The sequence below is a fragment of the Podarcis erhardii genome (assembly GCF_964252035.2).
Source record: "Podarcis erhardii genome assembly, chromosome: 13".
Classification (NCBI taxonomy): domain Eukaryota; kingdom Metazoa; phylum Chordata; class Lepidosauria; order Squamata; family Lacertidae; genus Podarcis; species Podarcis erhardii.
The window spans coordinates 39,105,465-39,133,382 of NC_138502.1; the positions used below are offsets into that span (position 1 = coordinate 39,105,465).

At 44.8% G+C, this 27,918-nt stretch overlaps 1 protein-coding gene across 2 annotated transcripts in view; it reads left to right on the plus strand.

Moving 5' to 3' along the window:
• Positions 1-27,918, plus strand: part of MYO1D (myosin ID) — a 175,922-nt gene that overhangs the window by 120,176 nt on the left and 27,828 nt on the right. The gene's annotated exons all lie outside the window — the stretch shown is intronic.

A 27,918-nucleotide genomic window follows, 5' to 3' on the forward strand; every position in this document is an offset into this window, starting at 1 on the left:
TATGCCTCCTTCTGGCAAATCTTGCAGCCAGGCTGCTGCCAAATGTATTGTTCTGCTTTTCTTTGGACCATATCACCAAGGCCAGAGGGGAGACTTTTCGTCTGGCCACCCAGGACCTCCATACACACCTCCTAGGCTTGTGCCCCAGAGAGATGCTAACCCAGTGGTTTGACTTCACCCCCGGAGGCGCACTCCTTTGTCTCTTGAGACGATAGAGATCAACACGTTTGTGATGCAGGAAATTATACAGATACCCAGTAGAGGGCGCTAGTGAGGTGGGAGAAACTGCAATGATGGGAGCTTGAGATCTGCTAGTTCCTGACTTTCTTGATTCCAGCTACCCCAGTGCCTTTAGCCTTTACCTATTAATTTACTATGGCATAATTCAAGGTGTTGTTGTTGTTGTTTAGTAGTGTCCGACTCTTCGTGACCCCATGGACCAGAGCACGCCAGGCACTCCTGTCTTCCACTGCCTCCGCAGTCAAACTCATGCTGGTAGCTTTGAGAACAATGTCCAACCATCTCGTCCTCTGTCGTCCCCTTCTCCTTGTGCCCTCAATCTTTCCCAACATCAGGGTCTTTTCCAGGGAGTCTTCTCTTCTCATGCGGTGGCCAAAGTATTGGAGCCTCAGCTTCACGATCTGTCCTTCCAGTGAGCACTCAGGGCTGATTTCCTTAAGAATGGAGAGGTTTGATCTTCTTGCAGTCCATGGGACTCTCAAGAGTCTCTTCCAGCACCAGAATTCAAAAGCATCAATTCTTTGGCAATCAGCCTTCTTTATGGTCCAGCACTCACTTCTATACATCACTACTGGGAAAACCATAGCTTTAACTATACGGACCTTTGTTGGCAAGGTGATGTCTCTGCTTTTTAAGATGCTGTCTAGGTTTGTCATTGCTTTCCTCCCAAGAAGCAGGCGTCCTTTAATTTTGTGACTGCTGTCACCACCATCTGCAGTGATCATGGAGCCCAAGAAAGTAAAATCTCTCACTCCCTCCATTTATAATTCAAGGTATAGTTCAGTAAAACCATCTCTCTGGTCGTCTCACACAGAACAATATTTGCTTCAGTCAATAAGCCTTAGTTGACCTAAGTCAGTGTTGGCCAGCATTTATCCTCCAGACCAGACAGTGGTCCTCCTGGAACCAGGAGTTTGCAAACTGACCCCCTTACATGTGTCCATGGCCAAGCTCCATAGTTAAGTTGGTGTCATCAAGTAATAATAGCTTTGCAGTTATGAAGGCATGGCTGGAGCATGGCACAGGAACAAAGGCCTTATACTGAGTCAGACCCATCTAGCTCAGTGTGGTTGGCACTGACTGGCAGTGGCTGTCCAGGATTTCAGACAGGAGTCTCTCCCAAGCTTAGTTGGAGATGCCAGGGTTGAATGTGGGACCTCCTGCTTTCAAGACAGATGCTCTGCCACTGAGCCCTTTCCCATAAAAACATTCCAAAAAGAAATATTACTTGAAAGCATAGATCAAATATCTTAACAATTAAAAAAGTTTAGCCAATCAATTTCCTGAAAAGAGAGTAGCATTGAAAGATATTGATTAAGGAAGCCTGTGGCGCTGTGGGTTAAACCACAGAGCCTAGGATTTGCCGATCAGAAGGTCAGTTCGAATCCCCACGACGGGGTGAGCTCCCGTTGCTCAGTCTCTGCTCCCGCCAACCTAGCAGTTCGAAAGCACAAAGTGCAAGTAGATAAATAGGTACCGCTCCAGCGGGAAGGTAAACGGCATTTCCGTGCGCTGCTCTGGTTCGCCAGAAGCGGCTTAGTCATGCTGGCCACATGACTCGGAAGCTGTCTGCGGACAAACGCCGGCTCCCTCGGCCAATAAAGCGAGATGAACACCGCAACCCCAGAGTCGGTCACGACTGGACCTAATGGTCAGGGGTCCCTTTACCTTTACCTATGCATATGACAGTATCAGGAGGGGAGGAAAAATAGGGACCACAATTGAAAAACAAAACAAATCTCTGATTTGATGGACCCATCTTCCAACTACCCTAATAATGTGGATTTCACTGAGCTTTGCCACACCTGTGGTGGGGGTGAGGAGATTGTTTTCACTGCAGCTGCTCTGGAAGCCCTTCAGCAGCCAAAAATATTTTCAGTAATTTGCTTAATGGAAACAGTGGAATGCAAACCTCCACTCCCTTAAAAGAAAAGGGGGGTTCATATTGCATAGCAACTCCAGACAGAAATGCTTTTTGTCCCTCTTTTTTCTACAGTCAAGTTTATTGTGCTTTTCTGAACTGGGATCCTGATGCTTAATTTATATCTTGCAGCACTTAATTGCTATGTCCTGTTGCCTGCTTTGGGAGCGTGGAATCCCAATGTACATAAGTAATGCACAATTAAAATGCTTTAAAGATTTTGAAGTTGCCCCACCCAATCCAAGGGCTCAGGCTCATAACCATGTCCCAGATTACTGTCCGGAAGGCTTGCAAACTTAAGAGCAAGAAATAATGAAAGTAGGGAATAGTTGGAGAGACAAAACATAAAATCTAACGGGATACATGCATTTCTACACTGATGGGGTGTGTGGAGAGGTAGGCCAGCTAGATTGAACCAAGGTATTCAGCAAACAATGAGTCCTATTCACTTCATGTGGCACCCTTGTGGATGTGGTGAGAAAGTCACTGTGTTGGTGCATCATGCCAAACCATGGTTTTGTGTAATGTGAGCATCAGGCTCCTGTGCTCCCCATTCCTTCTCCTCCTACATGGTCAGGAGAAGGACTTGGGGAGCTTTTATTTTCCATTGGCCTTAAATGCATCTGTTTGTTTCATTTGAACTGATGAGCATGGTTTCGCACCATGATCAGTTTCAAAACAAGCCAACTTCAGACCATGGTTTATAGAACTGACTTGTTTCAAGAAAACCTAGTTAGTGTAACCCATGATCTCCAGTACAGATGAAATTACAAGTCACATTTATGGGAAACCAAATGTAAAAGCTGCTGAAATCCTCCTCCTGGCTATGCAGGGGGACAAGTGTGTATTGGAGTGGCAGGGAATGAACAAACCTTGAATATTGCTACAATTCATGCATCTCGCTAAAACCATGGTTTAGTGTGACATGCAAGCACAACCAATGTGTTTTGCTTTGTTTGCTTGAGCTCTACCTCCCAGCTTTCAGATTCGTGGAAGATGTCTTTAAAAATATGAAGTCAGTATCTGCTTCTGAGGGGTGGGCTGCTGTTTGTCATGAAGAGATTTGAGGTGCCAAATCTAGATTTGCAAATTTTGTTGTTCTTGTTGTTTAGTCGTTTAGTCGTGTCCAACTCTTCGTGACCGCATGGACCAGAGCACGCCAGGCACTCCTGTCTTCCACTACCTCCTGCAGTTTGGTCAAACTCATGCTAGTAGCTTCGAGAGCACTGTCCAACCATCTCGTCCTCTGTCTTCCCCTTCTCCTTGTGCCCTCAATCTTTCCCAACATCAGGGTCTTTTCCATGGAGTCTTCTCTTCTCATGAGGTGGCCAAAGAATTGGAGCCTCAGCTCCTTGGACATTATTGTTTAGGACATGACCAAATTACATCTGATGTATAAACATAAGAAATCAAGAGAGCACTAAAAGAAAAGGGAAACTAAGCACCTTTTGTTGCTTTGGGAAACACAATCATATGCTGTGTAGCTCACCAGTACTCACAAGGATTATTCTGCTACCTTTTGTGGGGTGAAGTCCCGGGTGCATTCAAATGGTTTGTGAGTGACGGGCAAACTTTTGACAACTCCTGTGTTACAGGTCAAGGTGGAGAAAGGACTGGGGAGCAGGTTACATGTTGGCACAGAATATTTGTGCCTAGCAGACGGTCCCTCTGCTGCTGGCTCACTATGCTGTGCATACAAAGATCTCCCAACTATACCAGTCAAAACAAATGAGACTTGCCAGACACTTTCATGCAATATTTTCCTCATTTCTCCAATGCAGTGTACACATGCCTCTCCCCTTGCCTGTTTGTTTTTCCTTCTCTTTAACCTCTGTAAAATGGGGCCAGTTCACCAGACTTTTTCATAAACAAGTGACACACGGAATAACATGAGCCACCTGCACACGTCAGACTAGCTGAGTCAGCTGAAGCTGTTTCAGGTGAGCCCAGTCTTGGGTCACTAAACATCCAGTATGCAAGGAGATGAAACTGGAAGGGTTGGTGCTGAAGGTACAGGAAAAGGAAATGGGTGAAGCAATTGAGGGCAGAGGGAAGACAGAAGCAGACAGCAGCCATTTCAGAATGACTTGAAATACGAAACATTCACCAGCTGTGGATGTTGCGGCTTGTGGGTGTAGTTTTCTGGTCTGCAAATGGAGATACTGCCCGGCCTAAGGACTACTCTCATTTAACATCAGATTTACACAAACATTGTGGTGGTGTTTTTCATCATTCTCATCAAAAGTACTTTTAGAAATCCCACCCTCAATCCTGTGCTCCAAAAACATAGTGGAGCTTTTGTGCTCAGCAAACAAATGCTATGTTCTTGTAAACAGAGCTGGTTTTGCGTTGTGGTTAAGAGTGGCAGCCAGAATCCCTGCTTCCAATTTCACCTTAGCCGTGAGCTCGCTGCGATCTTAAGGAAGGCACTGTGTGTTAAGCTCAGGCCCACCAGCTGCAGAATGGGGAAAATAACTGGTGTCAGTTGATTGGCAGAGCTGTCAGGTTCACAAGATCCCCAGATGTGTAGCACTTCAAGAACGAAGGCCTTTTGCACTCCCTAGAAGCAGTGCTTTCTTTGTGATGGTACTCACCATTGCAGAGTACTGTCACCTCTCCCCCTTTGTCTATGGCAACCATTCTATGCTGGAACTCACAGCGCTCTTATCAAGATATGGGTACCAGCAGCTCATTTTACTAAAATAATAATAATGAAGCACTTCCTAAAAGCAAGCCAGATTCAACACAGTAGGTCTTTTCCATCCGCAAACATGCTTTGGGTTGCACTACACATAATACAGTCATACCTTGGTTCTCAAACGGCTTAGTCGATAAACAAATTGGCTCCTGAATGCCAAAAACCCAGAAGTAAGTGTTCTGGTTTTTGAACATTTTTTGGAAGCCAAACCATAGCTGTCAACCGTCTCTTATTTGGCGGGAAAGTCCCTTATCCCAGCTCCGTGTCCCGCTGCTGTCCCTTATTGATGATGTCCCTTAAATTTCCCAGGTTTCAAAGGAAGCAGCTCCTCTCCCTCCCTGCCTGCCGGCCAGGGAGGAGGGAGGCTCCAACTGTGTTGCTTGGCTGCGTTGCCCACCTAATAAGGAGTCTAAGAATGACTGGGGGGTGGAGCTTGCATGCCTTGTGCTGATCAAATCTGCTGTGTTGCCTGGGGACTCGCCTTTGCTCAGCGCTTCCCAGCGGAGAGGTGACGGTGGTTTTCCTTGATGCATCCCCTTTGCCGGGTTGCTGCGCTGTGGGAACCACCGCTTGAGGCTTCGCTTGGCTGCTGGCTAGGCTTTCTGCCTTTGGCTCGGAGGGGCTCAGAAGTTGAACATACCTGTGTTCAGAAAATCCCTTATTTTGGCTGCTGATCCCTTATTTTCGAGGCTGCTGGTCCCTTATTTTCAAATCTGTAAGTTGACAGCTATGAGCCAAACGTCCGACGTTGCTTCCGCTTGAGTGCAGGAAGCTCCTGCAGCCAATTGGAAGCCACACCTTGGTTTTCAAACAGTTTCGGGAGTTGAACGGTCTTCCAGAACGGATTACATTCGAGAACCAAGGTTCCACTATATCTGAATGCTGAGTATTAGTACTTCTTATTTACTCTGCTTCTTTTCATATTGGCCCAGAGCAACCTTGAGGGTGCCTTTAATGCAGGAGTGGAGATCTCTAGGCTCTCCAGATGTGATTGGATACCAACTCCCATCATCCTCAGCCAGTGTGGCCAGTGGTCAAGAATTATGGCAGCTGTAGTCAAACAGCAGCTGGAAGACCATAGGTTTTACATCTCTTACTTTAGTGTGTTAGATGTCCTTGCCGCTTCATTCATAACATCCGCTGCTCAATTTTTGGAACTGCTTTTCAAAATCTAGTTTTAATATTGTCCAACCCTTCAGCTTAAAAACCTCAAAATCTGCCTCCCTCTTTTTCTTTCTTTCTTTCTTTCTTTCTTTCTTTCTTTCTTTCTTTCTTTCTTTCTTAATTTTAAGCTTGGGTTGCTTCCTTCTCCTCCATTAAATGCTGCCCTCAAGAACAGTATGGATACCAAATGAGCTCCGACTCAAATAATTTATTTTGCAGTCTGTTAAACAAGTGCAAGCTTCAGGATTATTCCCACCCCCACCCCCATTTCAGCAAGGTTTCCTCTCTATTTGAGAAGAAACACTGGAGATGTTGCTGAAGCGGAATATGCATAATGCCAGTGTCTCTTTCGAGACAGATATAGAGACATGGCAAGGTTTATAGTTTCCCCTTAATGTTAATGAGCAAGCATCTTCCTGAGGAAATGGCTCTCTGCAGAAGTGCAGAACACCTCCACTGGAAAGAGCCATTGAAAACTTGCTAATGTCAGATTTATCTGTCACTTAAGCATTTGTATGCTGTTGGAAAGTTGATTTCTGCTGACAAAGGATGCCGGTAAAAGGAGGCAGCCAAATCCTAGCTAATGACAGGGCCTTGTCTGCAAGAGTATGTGAGGCAAAGCAACTTGCCAGAAAAGACCCTAACTACCCCTTTAAAATATACATTTCATTTTCAATTTATGTTATTTGTTAAGCAAACCATTGTTTATTAATGCAGGCAGCATCCACCTCTCCTCTCATATGCTGGCTTTGATGCTTCAATCATGGCAACCCACAATTTCCTGTTACATCTGAAATAGCAAACTGAGATGGATTAATTTTAGTTTACTAACCATTTTATAGTCCTGGCTTCATAACCTTGTTAGTAAACCAGGATTAACTGAGATCTGGTGGTATTAGGAAACCATGGTTTAACAAACCACTATAGAAACAGTCACTCCACTGTGGGAGGGCAGGAACAAAGAGGGGAGTACCCAGGCACAGTGCTTGTTCTCAGCTTAATAAACCATGGTTTTATTTCGTCGAGATTGTTAATGTCTGAACTAGTCCACTTAAATGAAATGCAAGCAGATTAGAGGATGTGAAAATATTTTGTGGGACAAACCTTTCTAAAGGCCTGCGTGATTGGCTGTAGATAAGTTTGGTTTGGAAACCTGTTCCACAATCTTGCAGTTGCTGTATACAGTGGTGCCTCAGTTCTCGCACGGAATGCTTTCCGGAACCCCATTCGGTTTTCAAAACATTTGAAAACCTTAGGTGCGACTTCCCATTGGTTTCAAGAGCTTCGTGCACTCAGTGGAAGCTGTGTCACATGTTTGGGTTCCGAAAAACATTGAAAATGGAAGAATTTACAGTCATACCTCAGGTTAAAGCTGCTTCAGGTTGAGCATTTTTGGGTTGCGCTCTGCAGCGACCTGGAAGTAACGGAATGCGTTACTTCCGGGTTTTGCCGCTCACGCATGTGCAGACGCTCAAAATGACGTCACGCTCATGCGCAGAAGCGGCAAGTTGCGATCCGCAGACACAGGTTGCATTTGCTTCAGGATGTGAACGGGCCTCCGGAATGGATCCCGTTCTCATCCAGAGGTACCACTGTACTTCTGGGTTTTCGGCATTTGAGAACCGAAACGTACGACAGCGAAGGCATTTGCGAACCGAGGTACCACTGTATACCATATTCTGGCATTCTAGGGATCTAAGTTTCTTTAGTTCTTGAGCGTACACAGTGACTTAAAAAAACCCCAAACCTAACGGCGCATGTCCTACGGCAACTAAAATCTAAATTCTGAACGTAACGCACTTAGGACCTCAAAATAAAGCTCCATTCATGGCATGTTGCTGCCTGATAGTGGCTGTGCAATTGTCTTCTCTGGGATCCCCATTTTCTCTCAAGGTGCCTACCATCTAGAGACCCTCCTCTTTATCTAGCAGTAGAATGCTTCTGAAGTTGTTGTAGGCTGGAGAAAACGTTCCTCTCACCCTGAGTAGATAACCATGGAATTCCAAGAGTAGCAGCAAGTTGTGGCCGTGCTCTACAAAAATGTGTGTTGAATGCAGTAAGCCGCCGGAGTCCCAAGGATCTAAAGGTGGCTGGTCTTGCTGCTAGTTTTCTTAGGCTACCTGCTGCTCCAAAATCCTTTGTGCACACTCACAAACAGATGGTGGCTGATTTGGCTGCTCTAGCCAGAGTTTAAATTCACCGACAGCAGCATTATGGAGCTGTCAAAAGATCCATCTGCCCCAAGCAGCTGTCCTGGCATTTGCCTGTCTGCCTCCTTGGGAAATTCTGTGCCTCCTTGTTCTCAGGCAGACATATAACTTTGCTGCTACTGCTGTTTTCTTGGGACAGGAATGGAAGCAGGACCATCTGCCTGATAGCTTTAATCAGAAAAAGGTTACTTCTCTCCCCCAGCCTCCCCACAAGCCTTTTCTTATCTTTTTAGCTGATAGTTTTCTGGCTGTGTCCAGAGGCAGTTCTGGCTGTAGATAGCTACTTCGGGTTTCTTGGACACAGGTCATGTGCACTCATTGTGTTTGTGTGCGAGAGAGAGAGTGAGTCAGTGACTCTTGCCTTTGTGTGTGTTCCCAAACCCTCCAATGAGTAAGGCTGAAAGACTTTACTTAATTAATTTTTACTACATTTCTGTTTAACCGCAGATCTATCTATGAGTGCCTTTTTTAAAATCATGACTCTTTTACATACCGGGATTTATTTTGGTCTGTTTAATTGTTCTCTGAATAGGAGAATCTTTATGAAAGCTTGAAGCTATTCAACTAGTTGACAGATGAGCCACCCTGTACTTGTAACCAAAAACTGCTGTTTGGTGTTTTTAAAAAGTAGGTTTAAAAATAAAATACCATTCATTTGTTTCAATGCATTTATTTTTTATCTGATGCATTTTCAAATTAAAACCACTGAAGAATTACTAGGTGTTTCACAATCAATCATTCTCTTTTCTTAAAAAATAATAATAAAACCACCCAAACAATAAACTATCAATTTTAGATATCCTGTAAGCCTGCCAGCGTGGGTGGAGTATACATATAACAACAACAGCAACAAATATGTCTTTAAGCAAGCAGAATAGCCCACAATCCACAATGCATCCCTATCTGCATTTTTGTAACAAGTTGTACAAAAAACCTTGTAGTTTGTGTATATTTCTTGATCAAGTAGCTGCTGATTTGCCTTGCATATACATGTTAATTCTGTGACATTAATTCTGCAGCTACCAAGCTTCCAATGCAATGAATAGGCAAGTGTGGATACTTGATTACAGTGGTACCTCGGGTTACATACACTTCAGGTTACAGACTCCACTAACCCAAAAATAGTACCTCGGGTTAAGACCTTTGCTTCAGGATGAGAACAGAAATCGTGCTCCAGCGGTGTGGCAGCAGCAGGAGGCCCCATTAGCTAAAGTGGTGCTTCAGGTTAAGGACAGTTTCAGGTTAAGAACGGACTCAGGAACGAATTAAGTACTTAACCCGAGGTACCACTGTACTTATGAACAACCTCACTTTGGTGGCAGAATTATATATTAAAGTCAATAGGGATAAAGCAACTTTTACCACATATGTGTTTTTATGCTACTTGGTGTCTGTGTCAGATCTGAATTGCTTTTTATATTGCTGCTTTTAAAAAATTGTTTTATATCTAATGTTTCTATATATGCAAATGTTTCAACTGTTTTTATATATTGTGTTATTCTGTTTTGATCGTATTGGAAAGCCCCATGAGAAGCATCTCGTAAATGAAAGTACGCCTGCAACAGTGGGCATCGGAAATTACAACGTATATTCTTTGATAAATTACAATATTTCAATGGGCTTCTTTTTAAGATGCCGTTGTGGTATTTTCAAACCTGCATAACAAGCCATTGTGAGCCTCTTGCATTTGCATAGAATTGCAGAGTTGGAAAGGTTCCGAGAGTCCAACTCACTGCAATGTAGGAATCTCAACTAAAACATCCTTGGCAGCTGGCCATGAAACATCTGCTTTAAAATCTTAAATGAAAGCGTACACCATCTTCTGAAGGAGTCCATTCCACTGTCAAGCAGCTCTTACCATCAGAAAGTTCTTCCTAATGTTCAGTCAGGATATTATTGCGTTGCATACTCTCACCTGCACATGGTCACCCATTCTTCTGCTAAAGGTGTAAAGCGCTTGGATGGTCACAGCAAACTTGCCCCCTTCTTTCCAGTTGTAATGGCTGCAGCATAAACCAGCAGACTGAGACTCTTTAATAACAAGGAATATTCTTAGTAGGTATCCTGCGATGGAGCTGTCCGTTTGTGGCAGATCAGCAATAAAAGAGTTCAAGTTTCCGTATTCAGCTAACTCCACATTAACATCAGATATTGCTCTGCATTTCCAATATCTCATTCTGATAGGGCACCTGCACCTGCAAATTATGATTAGAATTTCAACTCTCAATGACGCATGGTGATTTTGGGGGCCCAGTAGGCCTGGTCAGCATTCCCATGTGAACTGCATGTTTCATGGCAGACATACAGGGATTTCTTGCCAGCTGAAAAAGATCCACGGAAGATTAAAAGCTTGAAAACAGCTAGTGTATATATGTTATAATGAGGGCTAAGTATATCAAAATAGGGATGTGGGTGGCACTATGGGTTAAACCATAGTGGTTTGCCAATCAAAAGGTCGGTGGTTCGAATCCCCATGAAGGGGTGAGCTCCCATTGCACGCAGTGCAAGAAGATAAATAGGTACTGCTCCGGCGGGAAGGTAAACGTCATTTCCGTGCACTGCTCTGGTTTTGCCAGAAGCAGCTTAGTCATGCTGGCCACATGACCTGGAAAAACTGTCTGCGGAAGCGGACAAACACCGGCTCCCTCAGCCTGTAAAACGAGATGAGCTCCACAAACCCAGAGTCGTTCGCAACTGGACTTAATTGTCAGGGGTCCCTTTACCGTGTGTGTGTGTGTGTGTGTGTGTGTGTGTGAGAGAGAGAGAGAGAGAGAGAGAGAGAGAGAGAGAGAGAGAGAGAGAGAGAGAGATGAGACAACTGGGATTGAAAAACTATTGACTGTCTCTCTGGCCGAAGGCCCTTGCTATGTCAGCTTCAAGACTGAGGTAATGACTCTGACTTGGCATAATTTGGAAGGCATCTGAGGTGCTTTTGAAGTGCCAAGCATTTATGAGAACAAGTTAATGAGGTTTCAGCTCCTCAAACAGTGATTCACACCTTGGGTAGAGACTCCAGATCACCTCTCCTATATGACCTCCAGCCAAAAGAAACCACACACACAACACCAGAAAAACTTAATTGCATCTCCCATTCTGCCAAATTGGTGGAGTGGCTATCTATTAATATCCTGGCTTTACAGCTACAATCAAAGCGCCCCAGTTTGGCATGCCTGTGTTTGTTTTATTTTATATTTTTTAATCCTTAAAGATGATCCACTGGCCAAGTGGTTATACCATTTTAATAGAGTGGATCTGGAATAATGAGAGCCATTATCTTGTTACAGACCATTCTATCCCTAGTACTTAGGATGTCAAACAAACATTTGTATTACCATGCTTTCTGTTGTCATAAGGTAGCTATGGATACTGTTGCACATACATTCTTTGCTCAGAATTGTGTTGTATCATTGCATTTGTAGTCGTGCCATATCTGTAACAAAACCTATGATGCAGTGCAACTGTGGCCCAAGCGAGTTTCCAAAAATATATTTGTTTTATGGTTCTGCTGATTTTATTTTTAACTTTTGTAAACTGTCCTAAGAATGATTGTGGAAGGGCAATATAAAATTCTGACCAATAAATAAATTTATTTGGAGCTTTAGCAATTTGACATATGGCAATGTGGCAATTGCACTGCAGCAGTGCACACTTTTTGAAATGCCCTTGATTCTGGAACAATGTAGTAAGCCCAAACAGTTTCACCATCTTGCTACACATAGTAAGGTTGACCATGCCTTTCAATCGCCTCTCCAGCTGCCTGCCCAGGCCCTTATCTCTTCCCCTGTCATCTCTACTGCTTCACATCTTCCCTTGATGAACCCTCCAAACCTCATTGTATTTGTGTTCCACAATCTGTTCATTTTGTAACCTAGTAAGTCGAAAGGATCTCAAGCAGGCAGGGGAAAAAAGATGCTTGTGTGTGGGTGTTTTTGGATTCGCTATTCTTTTCTGTCTCTATTCATGAGGAGTCAGGAGGATGTTTCAGAAAACTGGGTCAGGCATAACTCATCCTCTTCAAGCCCTGCTCAGGCCTTGTAGCCAAAACCTCCTTGTATGAAAAGTGACAGCAGATATTTGTCAAAGTGTTAATGGTGACATTTAAACCAGATTCCTAGCTGTCTAGCTGTTTTTCTTAGTGCTTGACCTGTCAGCTCTTTGTCAGCATTCTATGTGATGTGCCTCGGTATATTAACTTTGTTTGTTATTAAGCGTGAAATATAACATCAGTGTGGGTACTGTTTCTCTCTCTTTGCATGAAATATGGTGGATTCCCTCTGCTGGGTGAAGATTCACTTAATGAGCTTCAAGGCTGTGTTGGCCAATGCTTTGTGAAGCATCAGACATAGGGATGAAAGCTATGCTGTTCAAATGGGGAAGCCAACTTCTCTTTGGCCTAGTTTGGATTCTGCAGGCAATTTTATCTCTGTGGATGCTTTCAAGGAAAGCTGAAGTGAGATAGCAGCTGTAATGGGTGCCTGGGAGGGCCTGGGTCTACTTTGGATTACTCCCTCCACCAGTGGTTTGTGGACGTACCACACTTTTGCCCTTGAGGAGGACTTGGAAGATTCAGAAGCACCCAAAAAGTAAAGTGCTTCTGGGCACACTTTGACCAACCATGCTGAAAAGCCCCAAGTAGAGTGTTGAATTTCTGTTCCATTTAGTTTTATCAGCTGGACTCTTTCTTCTTCTTCTTCTTCTTCTTCTTCTTCTTCTTCTTCTTCTTCTCCAATATGCCTTCTGTTTTAGATATGAAGTCCCCTTTCTTTTCTACTGCAGGGAGTATCATTTCAACTGTTTACTTGTTTGAAAAGACAGAGAGCTTATGACTAATGGATTACTGTACAGGAAATCTACTTTCTGTGTGTTTGGGAGGATTCAAGTGGGAGCAAGTTCACAGCAGCACCCTTGTGACACTGATATAGAAATCCCCGTTTCCTCATATCGCTCAATAGCTGCTTTGACTAAACAATTCAGTGCATAACCCAGGTGCCAAAGACTGACGTTCCTGAAACCCTCCTGTGCTCAGCAGGTTTTTATAAGCTGAGGTTTTGATGTATTAACAGAGCAAGTGACTGGAGCCTGCCTGCCTGCCTAGGCGGGCCTGTCTCTTCCAGCCTTCTCTTCAGTCAAGAACTGGAAATTCTGGCTTTCCTGATAGACAACTGTCTGCCAGAAACGTGACCAGGTCAGGTGAAAGCTGTGGAGATCTCAAAATGGCAATAGGCCATGGCTGTCCCTCCAACAGAAAAGTCAAGCAAATCATAGTCTTAATTTCTGTGCCAAGGAAAGACTTGTTTTCTACAGTGGTACCTTGGGTTAAGTACTTAATTCGTTCCGGAGGTCCGTTCTTAACCTGAAACTGTTCTTAACCTGAAGCACCACTATAGCTAATGGGGCCTGCTGCTGCTGCCACGCCGCCAGAGCACGATTTCTGTTCTCTTCCTGAAGCAAAGTTCTTAACCCGAGGTAATATTTCTGTGTTAGCAGAGTCTGTAACCTGAAGCGTATGTAACCTGAAGCATATGTAACCCAAGGTACCACTGTACTTGAAATTGCAGAAACATACACAATGTTTAAACTATGCATAAAGTTGTTCTGCGCAGATGCTGCTTAAATGTGTTCAAATCTTTCCTCACAACCATGAAAACTAGATATTTTGAAGGTCTAAGCTGAATGCGCTTGCAGTATTTTGGGAACATTCTTGGCAGTGATAAAAATTGCCCCCCCTTCAAGATTTTTTGGCAATAATAATCACCCTATTTGTTTTCATTGCTCTCTGTTACCTTCAATGGGCTTAAATTACCTTCAGTAATATAGTCAGTCAAATCTGGCTATATTCTGTTATATCATTCCATTTGCAAGGTGATCCCTGGTTGTATTGGGTTTCCCATGTGGCAGTGCAGGAGAAAGAAGCAAACAGCAACTTGAAAGGGGGGGCAACAAAATAGTGGCAGAGAGAAAGAAACAAAACAAGACTGAAAAAAAGTTTTTAAAATAAATATTTCTATACTCCTCCCACCAAACTCTATTTTTGGCCCCAAAATTCCAAACCAAATAATATCTGATGCACCTGTAGCTTTAATAATAGTGTCCATATCACTTTTAAATTAACAGAGCTTAACAACTGGGATGGTGCTTTCAGGTTTTTCTCAGTGGTTGGCCAATGATGAAATTGATGAGAGACTGATACATCCGGTCGTTAGTTCTGAAAGATCTATTATTATAGCCTTGTAGAGAAGCTCAGGCTTTGTGTGTCTTGAACCACCTGCATTTGTTCCTAATTTGTTCCTGTGTTGACTTTGCTGCTCTTTGTGAGTCTTTCAAACCTGGCATTTTAAGCAAGAGTCATGGCCCTTGTTTTTACCAGCAACTTCATTCCAAGTTCTGTCTGTCTGTCTTGACTATGTCATTCTGAAATCAAGTGCCGTATGCATTTGATTTCCCGGCATTTCCCCCCTTTATTTCCCCCCCAAAAGCAGGTTGGGGAAACCGAACCAGGTCGAGGAACAGCGGGATGGCGGCGCTGTGCCTCCCTGTTGTCCCCCGAGATTGTGGGGCTGGCCGATGTCTGCCTGGCGCGAGGGGCACTCTGCTTCAGGGCGCCCCGCCCGCCGGGCGGCAGGCTGCTATCCGCAGCGTGGGGAGCCCTGCGGGGAACTCCTGCAGGGCTCCCCACGCTGCGGATGTCTGTCCGGCGCGCGGGCACTCTGCTTCAGGGTGCCCTGCCCGCTGGGCGGCAGGCTGCTACCTGCAGCGTGGGGAGCCCTGCGGGGAACTCCTGCAGGGCTCCCCACGCTGCAGATGTCTGCCCAGCGTGAGGGGTGCTCTGCTTCAGGGTGCCTCGCCCGCCGGGCTGCAGGCTGCTATCCGCAGCGTGGGGAGCCCTGCGGGGAACTCCCGCAGGGCTGCCTAGGCTGCGGATGTGTTCCCGAAGCGCCGGGCGCTCTGCTTTCAGGGCGCCCGACGCTCCGGGAAGCAGGCTACTATCCGCAGCCTAGACAGCCCTGCGGGAACTCCCGCGGGGCTGCCTAGGCTGTGGATGTCTTCCTGAAGCCTGGAGAGCGAGAGGGGTCGGTGCGCACCGACCCCTCTCGCTCTCCAAGCTTCAGCGAAAGCCTGCATTCGCCCCATAGGACGCACCCAGATTTCCCCTTCATTTTTGGAGGGGAAAAAGTGCGTCCTATCAGGTGAAAAATACAGTATTTGTTTGGGAGTGCATCACAGAGAGTCACTTTAATGGCTGGTTCTCAGTTTTCTTGCACATTTCATCCCATGCAAATCATGCCACTGTTGCCCTTTTATAACTAAAAAGTAATGTCACCATTCCAGATATTTTTACCTGGTGAAATGTTACTAAAACTCTTTACACAGCTATAGAAATAAGAGGTGTTTGAGAAATTTGAGGCCTGAAAATGAAAACAATGTACTTTGTTTCAAGTCACCGCTGCTCCCCACATGAACCAACCTAGACCCTATGATCATAATCTGAGGCCCAGGACATTTTTGAGTACCGGGACATTTGCAAGAAAACCAAAAGGCCCTGGGGGAATGCCATAAAAAGGCCAATATTATATCAACTGATACAAAAAGTACAACCCATGATCATTATGCTGCAAGAGACATAAGGCAAAATGTATAGGTGGATTTCTTAACTGTGCGAAATGAGCACTTAAATATATTACACCTGGATTTTTATTTTATTTTTTATTTTTTAAAGAAATGATTTGGGGTTTGCAGAGCTGAGGAAACCTCTCCTTGAGACCTTGGAGAGTCACTGCCACTTGGAGTAAGACGTTGTTGGGCCGTGAGAAGCAGTAATCTGACTCAGTTTAGGGCAACATGTGCCAGTTGGGAATGCAATTTGAAAGCCGACAGGTGAGTTTGTCAACTGAGAAGCCCTAGAAAGCTGAGCAGCCCAAGCTATGCCTCATGCTGCTTTGGCATTGCACTCTGCTGATTCATAGGAGGCGGAGGCAGCACTGCGGACTGACTTCCCTGTCTTGCAGACCTCTTTGTACTGTGAGAACCAGATTGGGCGGTGGCACAACCAGGTTAATGGCACAAGCCCTGTGGGAACTGATGTCTGTTTAGAGCTTGATGATTTTCACTATATAGGCACTGTTGTTGGTGCAACATTGGGACTTCAAAGCTGGAAATGCTAGGAATGCTGCCAAAGGACGCAGTCAGCAGGTGCACACATTAGGACATAGGGATTGAGAAGGCATCCTATATATGGGAGAGAGCTGAACATTTGCCAGTGAGCTGCCCTTGACTTTATCTCATTCCTTACACACACTTCCAAAGATTTCACAACTCAGGATTCCAAAGAACTGAAGGATCCCACAGAATTGTTGCACCTCTATAGCATGGGTATCACCTGGGGGCTCTGCCGGAGCCGAGAAACAACTTGTCCCCATATACACAATTGCTTGCCACTGGAATGGGCATTCAGGGGGTAGAGAGATTCTCTATGTTAGTAGGCCAGGCTGTGGTGTGGTCTTCTGCATCAATGGAGGATGCCGCACGTAATAACTGAGCCCAGAGTAATGCCTGGAAATCTTTATCAGCGCTGTGTGTCTGAATCCTCTCAATTTTTTATTTGTGCAGTGTCCACAAAATCTCGGGTACCATTATTGATAAGGATTACTAAACTTCTGTCATGTACGCAAAGCCATTTCCGCATTCTGTAGCACCCCTGTCTTATCATCTTAACCCGGCGAGCACATGTTTCAGAGCTTAGGGCATCTCAGGGCATCACAGACCTGCCTACGTACTGCAGTAGTGCTGTCTCAGTACTGTGGACTGGGTTCGGGGTAGACCAGTGGAGTAGTCCCATCTGCTCAGCAAAAGATGGGAAAGGGAGCCTTGTGTTGTGAGAGGCACCAGTGAACTCTGTACCCTGACTAGGGTACTGGGGACAGTGCTTTCCATTTGCATGTCCCATGGTTGTGACTTGGGCTAGAGTCATGAAAGCAGGAACAGGAACTCGCTGACAGATAACCTGGACACTGCTGCTTTCCCATAACAGCAACAAGGGAAGCATGGTTTTAAGCTTTTAGTTGGATACAGTTTGAGAATGACAGAGGTAAAAGTGGCCCTTGCTTCTTTGGCCTGAGCCTACTGTTCCACGGCCAAAGGGTGCCAGCGTTACCATGGCGAACCTGGCATTCTGTGATGGGGACAGCCAGGCTGCAGCGCATAAGCCAAATGTAGTCCCTGAAGTAATTCGTGACCTGCCTAAGATTCTATTCATGTCATGGGGGGTGGGGGTTTGCTGTGGGTTAAACCACAGAGCCTAGGACTTGCCGATCAGAAGGTCAGCGGTTCGAATCCCTGCGACGGGGTGAGCTCCAATTGCTTGGTCCCTGCTCCTGCCAACCTAGCAGTTTGAAAGCATGTCAAAGTGCAAATAGATAAATAGGTACCGCTCTGGCGGGAAGGTAAACGGCATTTCCATGCGCTGCTCTGGTTCGCCAGAAGCGGCTTAGTCATGCTGGCCACATGACCCGGAAGCTGTATGCCGGCTCCCTCAGCCAATAAAGCGAGATGAGCGCTGCAACCCCAGAGTCGGCCACGACTGGACCTAATAGTCAGGGGTCCCTTTACCTTAAAGGAGGGGGGTGCTGTTTTCAAAGGAGATAATTCACAGTCTAATGCTACATATATGCTTTGGATTTTATATGCCATGCCACCCACTGAAAGGATGGGTGGGGTCAAATCATTACCAAAACACGCCTGCAACTCAGGAACCACTTTCTGCTGCATTAGATAACATTCCCAGAATTCTCAACTTTGCCTGTAAAGGAACACTGAAAAAAATGTGTTTAAAAACCAAAACTTTTGATGTGACTTTTTCAGACGAAAACCTGCATAGCTGCTATCAAGGCTTTGATGCACTTATTTCCAGGGACCAGAAGCTTATTCTTTGCTACTTTGACTTCCTGCAAGCTGCAGTTTAAATTGATGCTTACAGTTTAATGTATTTATTGTAGGTGATTAATCATGGCAAGCAATTACTATATTTTTTGCTCTATAAGACTCACCTTTTCCCTCCTAAAAAGTAAGGGGAAATGTGTGTGCGTCTTATGGAGTGAATGCAGGCTGCACAGCTATCCCAGAAGCCAGAACAGCAAGAGGAACAGCGATCCCTCTTGCTGTTCTGGCTTCTGAGATTCAGAATATTTTTTTTCTTGTTTTCCTCCTCCAAAAACTAGGTGCGTCTTGTGGTCTGGTGTGTCTTATAGAGCGAAAAATACGGTATATTTGTAATTAGTTGGAAGCTGAAGTTTTTCTTAATCCACTTGATTTCTATAAGAAAATGTGAGTGGATTCAAATAGAGAGTCAGAGAGAGACAGGAAGGGAGGAGTTTTGAACTCTAAAAGGTTGAGCAATGAAAACTGCTGAATAGCTGCTGCTGAATCTCCTTCCTTGGAACTTTTCTTTTTTTTTTTTTTTTAATTTTTATTGAGTTTTGCATAAGTATACTTCACAAACATACAAAAGACAAAAGTAAATAAAACAAACATAAAAAAGAAAAAAGACATACAATACATACTACCCAAACAACACAACTTAACATTAATTTTACAACAACATTGATCGACTTCCCTTTATCTCGATTTCGGATAATGTTATCTTAGTTGTCTATCTGCTGTATCTATTCCAAAATGACGTTTGTAACGTAGTAAGCGTTATTTCATGCCTACTGTGATTTATTTTTTTTTTTTAATGATACCTATATATTTCTGATTAACATTTTGATGTACCCCTTATCTCTATTTCCATATATGTTCTAAATTTATCCCATTCATTACTAAATTTTGTACGTTTTTGATTTCTTATTTTTTGTGTCAATTTTGCCAATTCTAAATAATCCAATAATTTAAATTGCCACTCCTTTAATGTTGGGATTTTTGGTGTTTTCCAGCACTGTGCTATGAGGGTTCTAGCGGCAGCTGTTGCGTATTGGAAAAAGGTCCTATCTTCTTCTTTGATATCCTTGCCAATTATCCCCAGCAGGAAGGCTTCAGGCTTTTTGACAAACGTATATTTGAAAATTTTTTTTAATTCATTATAAATAGATTCCCAAAATTTTTTGATAATCTCGCACGTCCACCACATGTGGAAGAATTCGCCCTCCTTGTTCTTGCATTTCCAACACAGTTTATCACCTGTTCTATAAATTTTATGTAATTTTATCGGCGTTATGTACCATCTGTACATCATCTTGTACATGTTTTCTTTGAGTGTCGTGCATGCTGAATAATTCATATCTTTGCGCCATAAAGCTTCCCATTTATCAAATTCTATGTTATACCCTAGATCTACCGCCCACTTCACCTTCCTTGGAACTTTTCAAAGGCAGGTTCAGCAGGGACATGCATAAATGTTTAGATATTTGCCATGTTTTCACTCATAAGAGAGAGTTGCCAAATGGCCTGTGTGATTTGAACCTGGCCAAGATACACTGAGTGCATTCATATTAAAGGGAAGAGCACAGCTTTGCTTTTCATATGAAAGGTCCCACGTTCCGTTCCAGGCATTTCCAGGTAGGGGATGGTAAAGGCTTCTAACCCTGACAGGCATGTGTGAATCAAGGGGTGGGGAGTCCATATTGCTCCAGGTATAATTGAACTCCAACACTCATAATTCCTGATGGTTCAGTATGCTTGCTGGGGCTGACAGCAGTTGGGAGTCCCACATTATCTGGAGGGGTTCTGCACCCCTAGTGTAGGCAGAACTGAGCTGGTTTGTCTGGTTCAGCATAAAGCATCATTGCTCTAGTCCCTTCTCTTTATTTTAGCACAGGGCTAATCATTGCTGAGGGATGCAGGTGGTGCTGTGGGTTAAACCACAGAGCCTAGTACTTGCCGATCAGAAGGTTGGCGGTTCGAATCCCCGTGATAGGGTGAGCTCCCGTTGCTCGGTCCCTGCTCCTGCCAACCTAGCAGTTCAAAAGCACGTCAAAGTGCAAGTAGATAAATAGGTACCACTCCGGCGGGAAGGTAAATGGCGTTTCCGTGTGCTGCTCTGGTTCGCCAGAAGCGGCTTAGTCATGCTGGCCACATGACCCGGAAGCTGTATGCCAGCTCCCTTGGCCAATAAAGCGAGATGAGCACTGGAACCCCAGAGTAGGTCACGACTGGACCTAATGGTCAGGGGTCCCTTTACCTTTACCTTTAATCATTGCTGAAACTTTAATACACACATAACCACTGCTCTAACTTCTCTGCCGGCAGAGCTCCTTGCAGAGCTCATTCTTCCTCATCCCCCCAGCTTTTCATCCAGATTTCGCTGGCTACTTGGAGGCTATCCCAAGATCAGCAAGGACACAATGCGCAAAGACTCATATCCATGAATTAGCATCATGGTCCTATGTATGCTCAAGTATTGTCGGTGAGAAGAGTACTGATTTTAGAGTACTGCATTAAAGCAGCAGTTCGTGCCCTCTCAAAACCCCTCTGCTTGCACACCTAAATAAAAAGCTCCAGTTGCAATTGCAAGGTGGGCTTTGGCTGAAACAGCTCGTTTTGAAATCTTAGGATGAGACGTGACTTTTGACTTCTTTGTTTTCAGCTGTCTGACCCAGTTTTATGTTATGGCCCTGGGAGAACTCCTCCGGGCTGCCTTCTCATCATGCAGTGACTTCATGCTGGAGCTCCTAATTGTTGTGTAGGATTCCCAAGCTTTAGCCATGAGACTTACTGCTTAGTTGCATAGGCTGCATGATTAACATAGTGTGGGGAAGTGAATAGCTCCTGCCCCCGCCCCAGACCACAATGCAAATTGGGCAGGGATGGAACATGCTATGTCGCACCTAAAAGGGATAAGTTTTGATGCAACTGCATTGTGATCTAATGCTAAACTGTGAGGAACCACTAAAATGCAGTTTGCACTTCCGCTGCACGGTGGCAACTCACTTTAAAGATTATTATTTTCTTTTCTTTTTATGTTGTTGTTGTTGTTTAGTCGTTTAGTTGTGTCCGACTCTTCGTGACCCCATGGACCAGAGCACGCCAGGCACTCCTGTCTTCCACTGCCTCCCGCAGTTTGGTCAAACTCATGCTGGTATCTTCGAGAACACTGTCCAGCCATCTCGTCCTCTTTCGTCCCCTTCTCCTTGTGCCCTCCATCTTTCCCAACATCAGGGTCTTTTCCAGGGAGTCTTCTCTTCTTATGAGGTGTCCAAAGTATTGGAGCCTCAGCTTCACAATCTGTCCTTCCAGTGAGTTTATTTTTATAAATTTATTCAATTTTCAGCTTTTGAAATTTACAAACAATTGTTAAACAACCAAACCCTAAAGAGAATTCCATAAATTCTCAGGGACTTCCCTCCTCCCCTTTGTGGGTCCTTATGTTAACTTTTTTCCTTTTGCATCTTCTCTGTTAATCCAATTCTATTAAATCTCCATTACAGCTGTAGCCCAATGTTCCATTACAAGTAGCATTCCAATCCTACTAATAGTTTTAATTGTTTACAGTGATTTTTAAGATAAGTTATATATTTTTCCCATTCCTTATTAAAAAATATTGGCCTTCTTGATTCCTAATTCTTCTGGTCATTGTTGCCATTTCAGCATAATCCATCAGTTTAATCTGCCATTCTTCTCTGGTAGGGACTATGTCTTCTTTCCATTTCTGGGCTAGTAACATCCGGGCAGCAGTGGTCCCATACCTAGTCTCTTCTGGCCCCTTGGTATTTTGGCACCTAGAATTCCTAGAAGAACAGTTTTGGGTTTTTTAGAGAAGGTTATTTTATTTTTATTTTATTTCTTGCAATGTTACATTCAGAAAGATAACATCTTTTAGCATTCTTTACATTATGTAAATATATAGCCATATGTCACTATACCTTTTCTCCTTTTATGTCCCCGTGACTTTCCTCCACCCGTGCTTGACATCATTTAGTTATTTTATATCCTTTAATGTTGTGTTAAAACAAAGTACTTTACATAATAAACCATAGTATCTTTTCCGTCTTTTAACCTGACTTTACGAACTTCAGTCTAAACATATCAATAAATTTCTTTTGGAGCAATACTTTGCCATATATTCTTCTACACATTCCCATTCTTTCCTTAGTTTTTGATTAGGTTGTAATCAAAATTTCTGCCGTCATTTTAGCCAGTTCAATAAATTCACATGTTATTTTAAACATTTTTTTCAGTTCATTGTATATCATCTCCCAGAATTCTTTTGCTGCTTTACAAGCCCACCACATGTGATAAAAGGTGCCTTTTTCCCCCTTACATTTCCAGCATGTATTTGACCTTGTTTTATACATTTTAGCTAATTTGCTAGGGGTTAAATACCAGCGACACATCATTTTCATATAATAACCTTTCCCATGCTGCAAGTTGTATATTAGGTCCAAAGTCTCTCGTTCAGTGTATCATAACTGATTTAACCTGTTCGCCTTTCGTAACAGCTCTTTTTCAAATTTAGAGGTTTCGTCAGAAAAGCCTTTTTGTCCATCTTGAATATATCTTTAAGCTGATGGTATTGTAACCAATCAGTTAATAGTCCTCTTATATTTCACTTTAAAGATTAGAACACGTTGCTAAGGAAGCATTATTACTATCAACCTGCCCTTGTTAACCACAGAGCTTATTGTCCTCTATCTCAGACAGCATCCTTAGCCTTCTGGCTCCTTTGGGTTCACAGCTCATCTATCTCTTTTCAAACTCAAATTCCCAAAATAAAAGCAGTTCTGAGAATTAAGAGAGAGACTGTGTTGCTGCCACTCCATGGGCCTTTTCAGATGTAATACCAAATTATGACTTAGAGTTATGTGCATGAGCTTGGGCCTCACATTCTGCCTGCTTTTCTCTCTTCCTACGGCATTGCTACAAGCACGAGATCAGAATTTTCCTCCTTATGGCTAAACATTTGGAGGGGGGAACTGTAGTTAATTTAAACAAGCCAGGACTAACTGGTTTGTTATGTGTCTTCCTTAGGTCCTCCAACACAATGTGCAATGCTGAATCCTCGCACTGTCTCAGCCATTGATGCGAGACTGGAATGGGGAGACACACAGTATAGTGGGCCGTGTTCAGTTAACTCAACGAGTTAGCAGAAGCCAGCGCTAAGGTTCCCAATAGTGCAACAGAGGTTCCGCTTGCTGTCCTGGCTTGTGGGATTCAGAATCCCCCCCCCCCATTTTCCTCTTCCAAAAACTAGGTGCGTCTTATGGTCTAGCAAAAATACGGTATTTTAAGCTTGCTCTCCCCCTCCATCCGATGCCATGATGGCTGGCTTGAGCAGTAGAGCATTGAAATGTCTACCTGAAGTTGCAGGGTTAATGGATCAGTGGTTGCTAGGCAGCTGCTGAGTGCTCCCTCCCTCCCTCCCTCCCCACAGGTCTGATCTAGAGGTCTGAGGGGTCCTTTTAAGCATGTGCCCTGGCTACATGGAAGGAGCTGCTGACGGTCCTTTAAACAGCACAACCGCGCAAGGACAGGGGCTGACCATGTGAGACTTCCCCACAGATTTGGCGTACCTGCTAGTCAGGACTTGCACAATAGGCCCTTGCTGTGTGCTGAATCACCCTAGCGGCACGACTCAGAGAAAAAGCATCTTCTGTGTGTTTAGGCTTCCTAACAAGGGGCTGAATATGCAGCTAGGTCTGCAGTCCTAGCACTTGTTTCCCAAATCTAGGTTGTTGCTTCTGGTGTTCTGCATGCTCTTTCTCTCTCTCCTCCCCACCCCTCTTTTGTAATATCCCAGAGCATTGAAATGTATTTTTGTTGGTGAAAGTAAAAAAGTGCCTAACATTCCTTTAAACATGAACCTTCTTAACTGGGCCACAAAGTGGGGAAAGGAGCTTTGCATTCTAAGGCACAAACCTGAATGCCTGAGAGGAGGAGGAAGGGGTGCTGTACTGAGAAAGCAGAGGCAGCAGTCTGGGAAGAGGCTCAGGCAACTGCCAGGGACACCAGCAGACCCTTTAAACACAACCAGTTTATCATGCAGGATCAGTCGGCTGCCTTCAAACACAGCCCTCACGTGTTAATTGAATGCTCACATGTCCACTATAGCTGGGGTTTTTTTTAAGCATACACACACACCAAAGACACTTTGGTATGAAGTACAGAATGTAGAACGAGGGCAACAGAGGAGCCAAACGCTGACCTAGATATTTGTTGTTGCTGTTTACTTGGCAAAGGGAGAAGTGCAGAGCAAATATTGAAGTCGGCCTGGCAATAATGATCCTCCTGTTCTTTTGGAGGCTTTCCTTTCTGTGCCAGCTTTTAGGTAAGGGGAGGCAATTTCCCCAAACAATCTTCTTATACCTTGTTTCACTGAAAAGGTTAGGGGGATGCCCGTACATTTACTCAGCTTGATGCCTCCTTGTTGAGAGCCAATGGGGTCAGTGGCATAGCCAGTCTTTGCGTGCAGGGAAGTCACTAACTCATCAAGGGGTTTGAGACCCATCGGCTGCCGTCCTCTGTTTCAGCCAGCCAGTTGAAGCCATTCCTGGGGTGTGGCTGCTCTCACAGGCTGACAGCTTCTAGGAGCCACAGGTAAGAGCTGAGTGCAGGGCGGGAACCAAAGGTGGGCAAACTACTCAGGAAAGAGCATGACATGCCCCCCACCAAAGATTCTTCCCTTCCCCTAACACCCCATACACCCTGAGAGAGTAGTCATGCTATAATGAATACTGAAAATCATTTTGTTTCCTGGTAAATGGCAGAGGACAAATGATTTTGTTTTTCTTAATGGTTATTTTAATTTATGAATCATAACACTTGCTTAGGCTCCTGTATCACTGACATAGTCTGAGCTCTGCACAAACTCTGAAGGAAGTCGCATAGGAAACAAAAAATGTCTGCAGTGCATTTGTTTGAGGATTAAGATGCTGGTTTGCTTCTCCAGGACTTGTTGCCTTCCTTTTCTCTAATGTTCTTATGCCTGTCTAATGACCACGTAATTAGTCCTGATCTTGTATGCTGTTGATTCCTTCTGTATATTGGAATGATGTGTTATTGCTGAGACACTCTCTGTCTTTTATGGAAGATAAAAATAAAGATTAATTAAAACTTTTTTTAAAAAGATACCAGTCTATTAGTGGGACTATGTGATTATAATGAGTGGGAAGTAGCTAGCTTGGCATGTGTTTGAATTGCACCTTCTTCTGCCGTGAAATAGGATGGGGCTAAGTTACCCTATGTCATCATCATTCTCTTTCCCCATGACTCTCACTTCCACTCCTTCCCACTCTCTCTTGCGCTACTAGAAAGCTTTTGAGTCTGATCCGCCCTGAATGTTGCCAGGCTGGTTTATGAAAAGTTGCCTACAGACTGACAGGAACCCCAAATCCTGACCTCGACATAGCTAGGCTCCCTTGTCCATTTAGAGCAGGGATAGGCAATTTAAGGCCCATGGGCCACAAGCGGCCCATGTGGGTCGTTTAACCGGCCCACGAGCCAGCCCCAAACTGAGCCGCCCACTTGGCAAGTCCCCGCCGTGGTGCTAAACCAGCGCAGCATGGCATGGGGACCCGCTTCCGCAACACCAGAAATCACGTCTGTGCAGACGCAGACACCGGAAAATGAGTCTGCGCAGACGCCAGAAATCACACGCTCACGCACGTGCACGATCCAGCCCACGGAGGGATCTCCACTGGAGTGAACTGGCCCAGGCAAGGTAAACCTTGCTGACCCCTGGTTTAGAGCTAAGGCAAGTTCTGTTGGTTATGCAAGTTGCAGTAGAAAGTGATATACAAGGGGGTTGTTTTAGAGCAGGAATAGAACTACAGTGGTACCTCGGGTTAAGTACTTAATTCGTTCCCGAGTTTTGTTCTTAACCTGAAGCACCACTTTAGCTAATGGGCCTCCTGCTGCCGCCGTGCCGCCAGAGCACGATATCTGTTTTCATCCTGAAGCAAAGGTCTTAACCCGAGGTACTGTTTCTGGGTTAGCGGAGTCTGTAACCTGAAGCGTATGTAACCCGAGGTACCACTGTAATTGCAGGGGGTTGGGCTTGGTCAGGATGATGATGATGATGAAGATGGTGATAGTTATTGTTCACTGATCGTTAGCATCCATCTGTCTCAAGAGACAATGGAGTGCGCCTCCGGGAGTGAAGTCAAACCACTGCATTAGTAGCACCAAAGTTGCCTCCCCAAAGCGCAAGCCTGGGCAATGAGCGAATGGAGGTCCAGGACTGCCTAGACAACAAGACCCTTCTCTCAGCCTTGCGGATGTGGTCCAAAGGAAAGCAGAGCAGTACGTTTAACACCAGCTTGGCTGCAGGAGTTGCCAGTGGTGTCCAAGGCACCACCCAACTGTCTTAGGGACTCCACTCCAGATTTGTGTAGGGGTTTTACTCCTTAGCCTTTTCTTCTCCTGAAGATATCCCACAAGGCAGCAGAGGTTTAGGACCAGAGTCTTCCTTGTCCTAGTTGGGCTTCCCAGGTTGACAAGCTCCATCCATCCCTCACGTCCCTGCAGCATGGGCAGAAGCTGCCTTCTTGACCATTGGACCCACTATTGGTCTTGTCCTCTCAGTCCATCAGAGCCTGTTTTCACATGCAGGGGAAGTCCCTAACTCAACAGAGGGTTTGAGACCCATTGGCTTCCCTCACCTGGTTTAGCCAGCCAGTCGAAGCTGTACCTTGGGTGTGGCCAGTCGGTTGAGACCAACCAGTTACCGTATTTTTCGCTCTATAGGATGCACTTTTTCCACTCCAAAAATTAAGGGGAAATGTGTGTGCGTCTTATGGAGCGAATGCAGGATCCTTGGCTTCAGCGATAGCAACGCGAAGCCTCCGGAGTGCAGAGGGAGCGCTCCCTCCTCGCTCCGGAGGCTTCGCGTTGCTTTCGCTGAAGCCTGGAGAACGAGAGGGATCGGTGCGCACCGACCCCTCTCGCTCTCCAGGCTTCAGGGATAGACTCTCCTGGCTTCAGCGAAAGGAACCTGAAGCCTTCAGAGCACTGCAGAAGGTCCCGCGGTGCTCCGAAGGCTTCGGGTTGCTTTCGCTGAAGCCAGGAAAGCAAGACTCTCCTGGCTTCAGCAAAGAGGGAGAGCTGCGCAGCACCTCTTCAGTGAAGTGGGAGGAGAAATGGAAGGGGTTACTTTTCTCCTGTCACTTCACTGAAGGGGCGCTGAGCAGAGAGGGGGAGATTTTATTTTTTTTCTTGTTCTCCCCCTCTAAAACAGGGTGCGTCCTATAGAGCGAAAAATACAGTAGTTGAGGCCTTTGGAATCAAACACTAGTCATGCTAGGCACTGCTGACAATTTTCTCTCTCTACCATATCTTGTGCTTCTCTCTATATACCTCACGAGGGCTGGAACTTTGCTTTCTGTTTAAATAAGCTTCTCGTGCCATGAGTCACGAGTAACTTCAGTTGAGACAACCAAAGATCATCCCAAGCTACAGACATATCTCAGGGCACCACTGTCTCATTGCCCAATGCTTCATGTTCACTTGCCAGTACAGTTTGGCATAACCTTGATTTGGGATGTGATAGCATAGCAGTGAACAAAACTTCCAGGCTGTCAGCTTTGGTTTGGAGTCTTCGGATAAATTCTGTGTGGCAGATGGAAATTAAGTTCACGTGTCTGCATGCGCGCCTAAAAAATCCTGCAAAATGCTAATCAGGTGGGTGTCCTTTGAGAGTCTACGTGTCAGAAAATCAGGCTCTCATCAAGTACAGCCAATAACACCACCCTCATTTAATT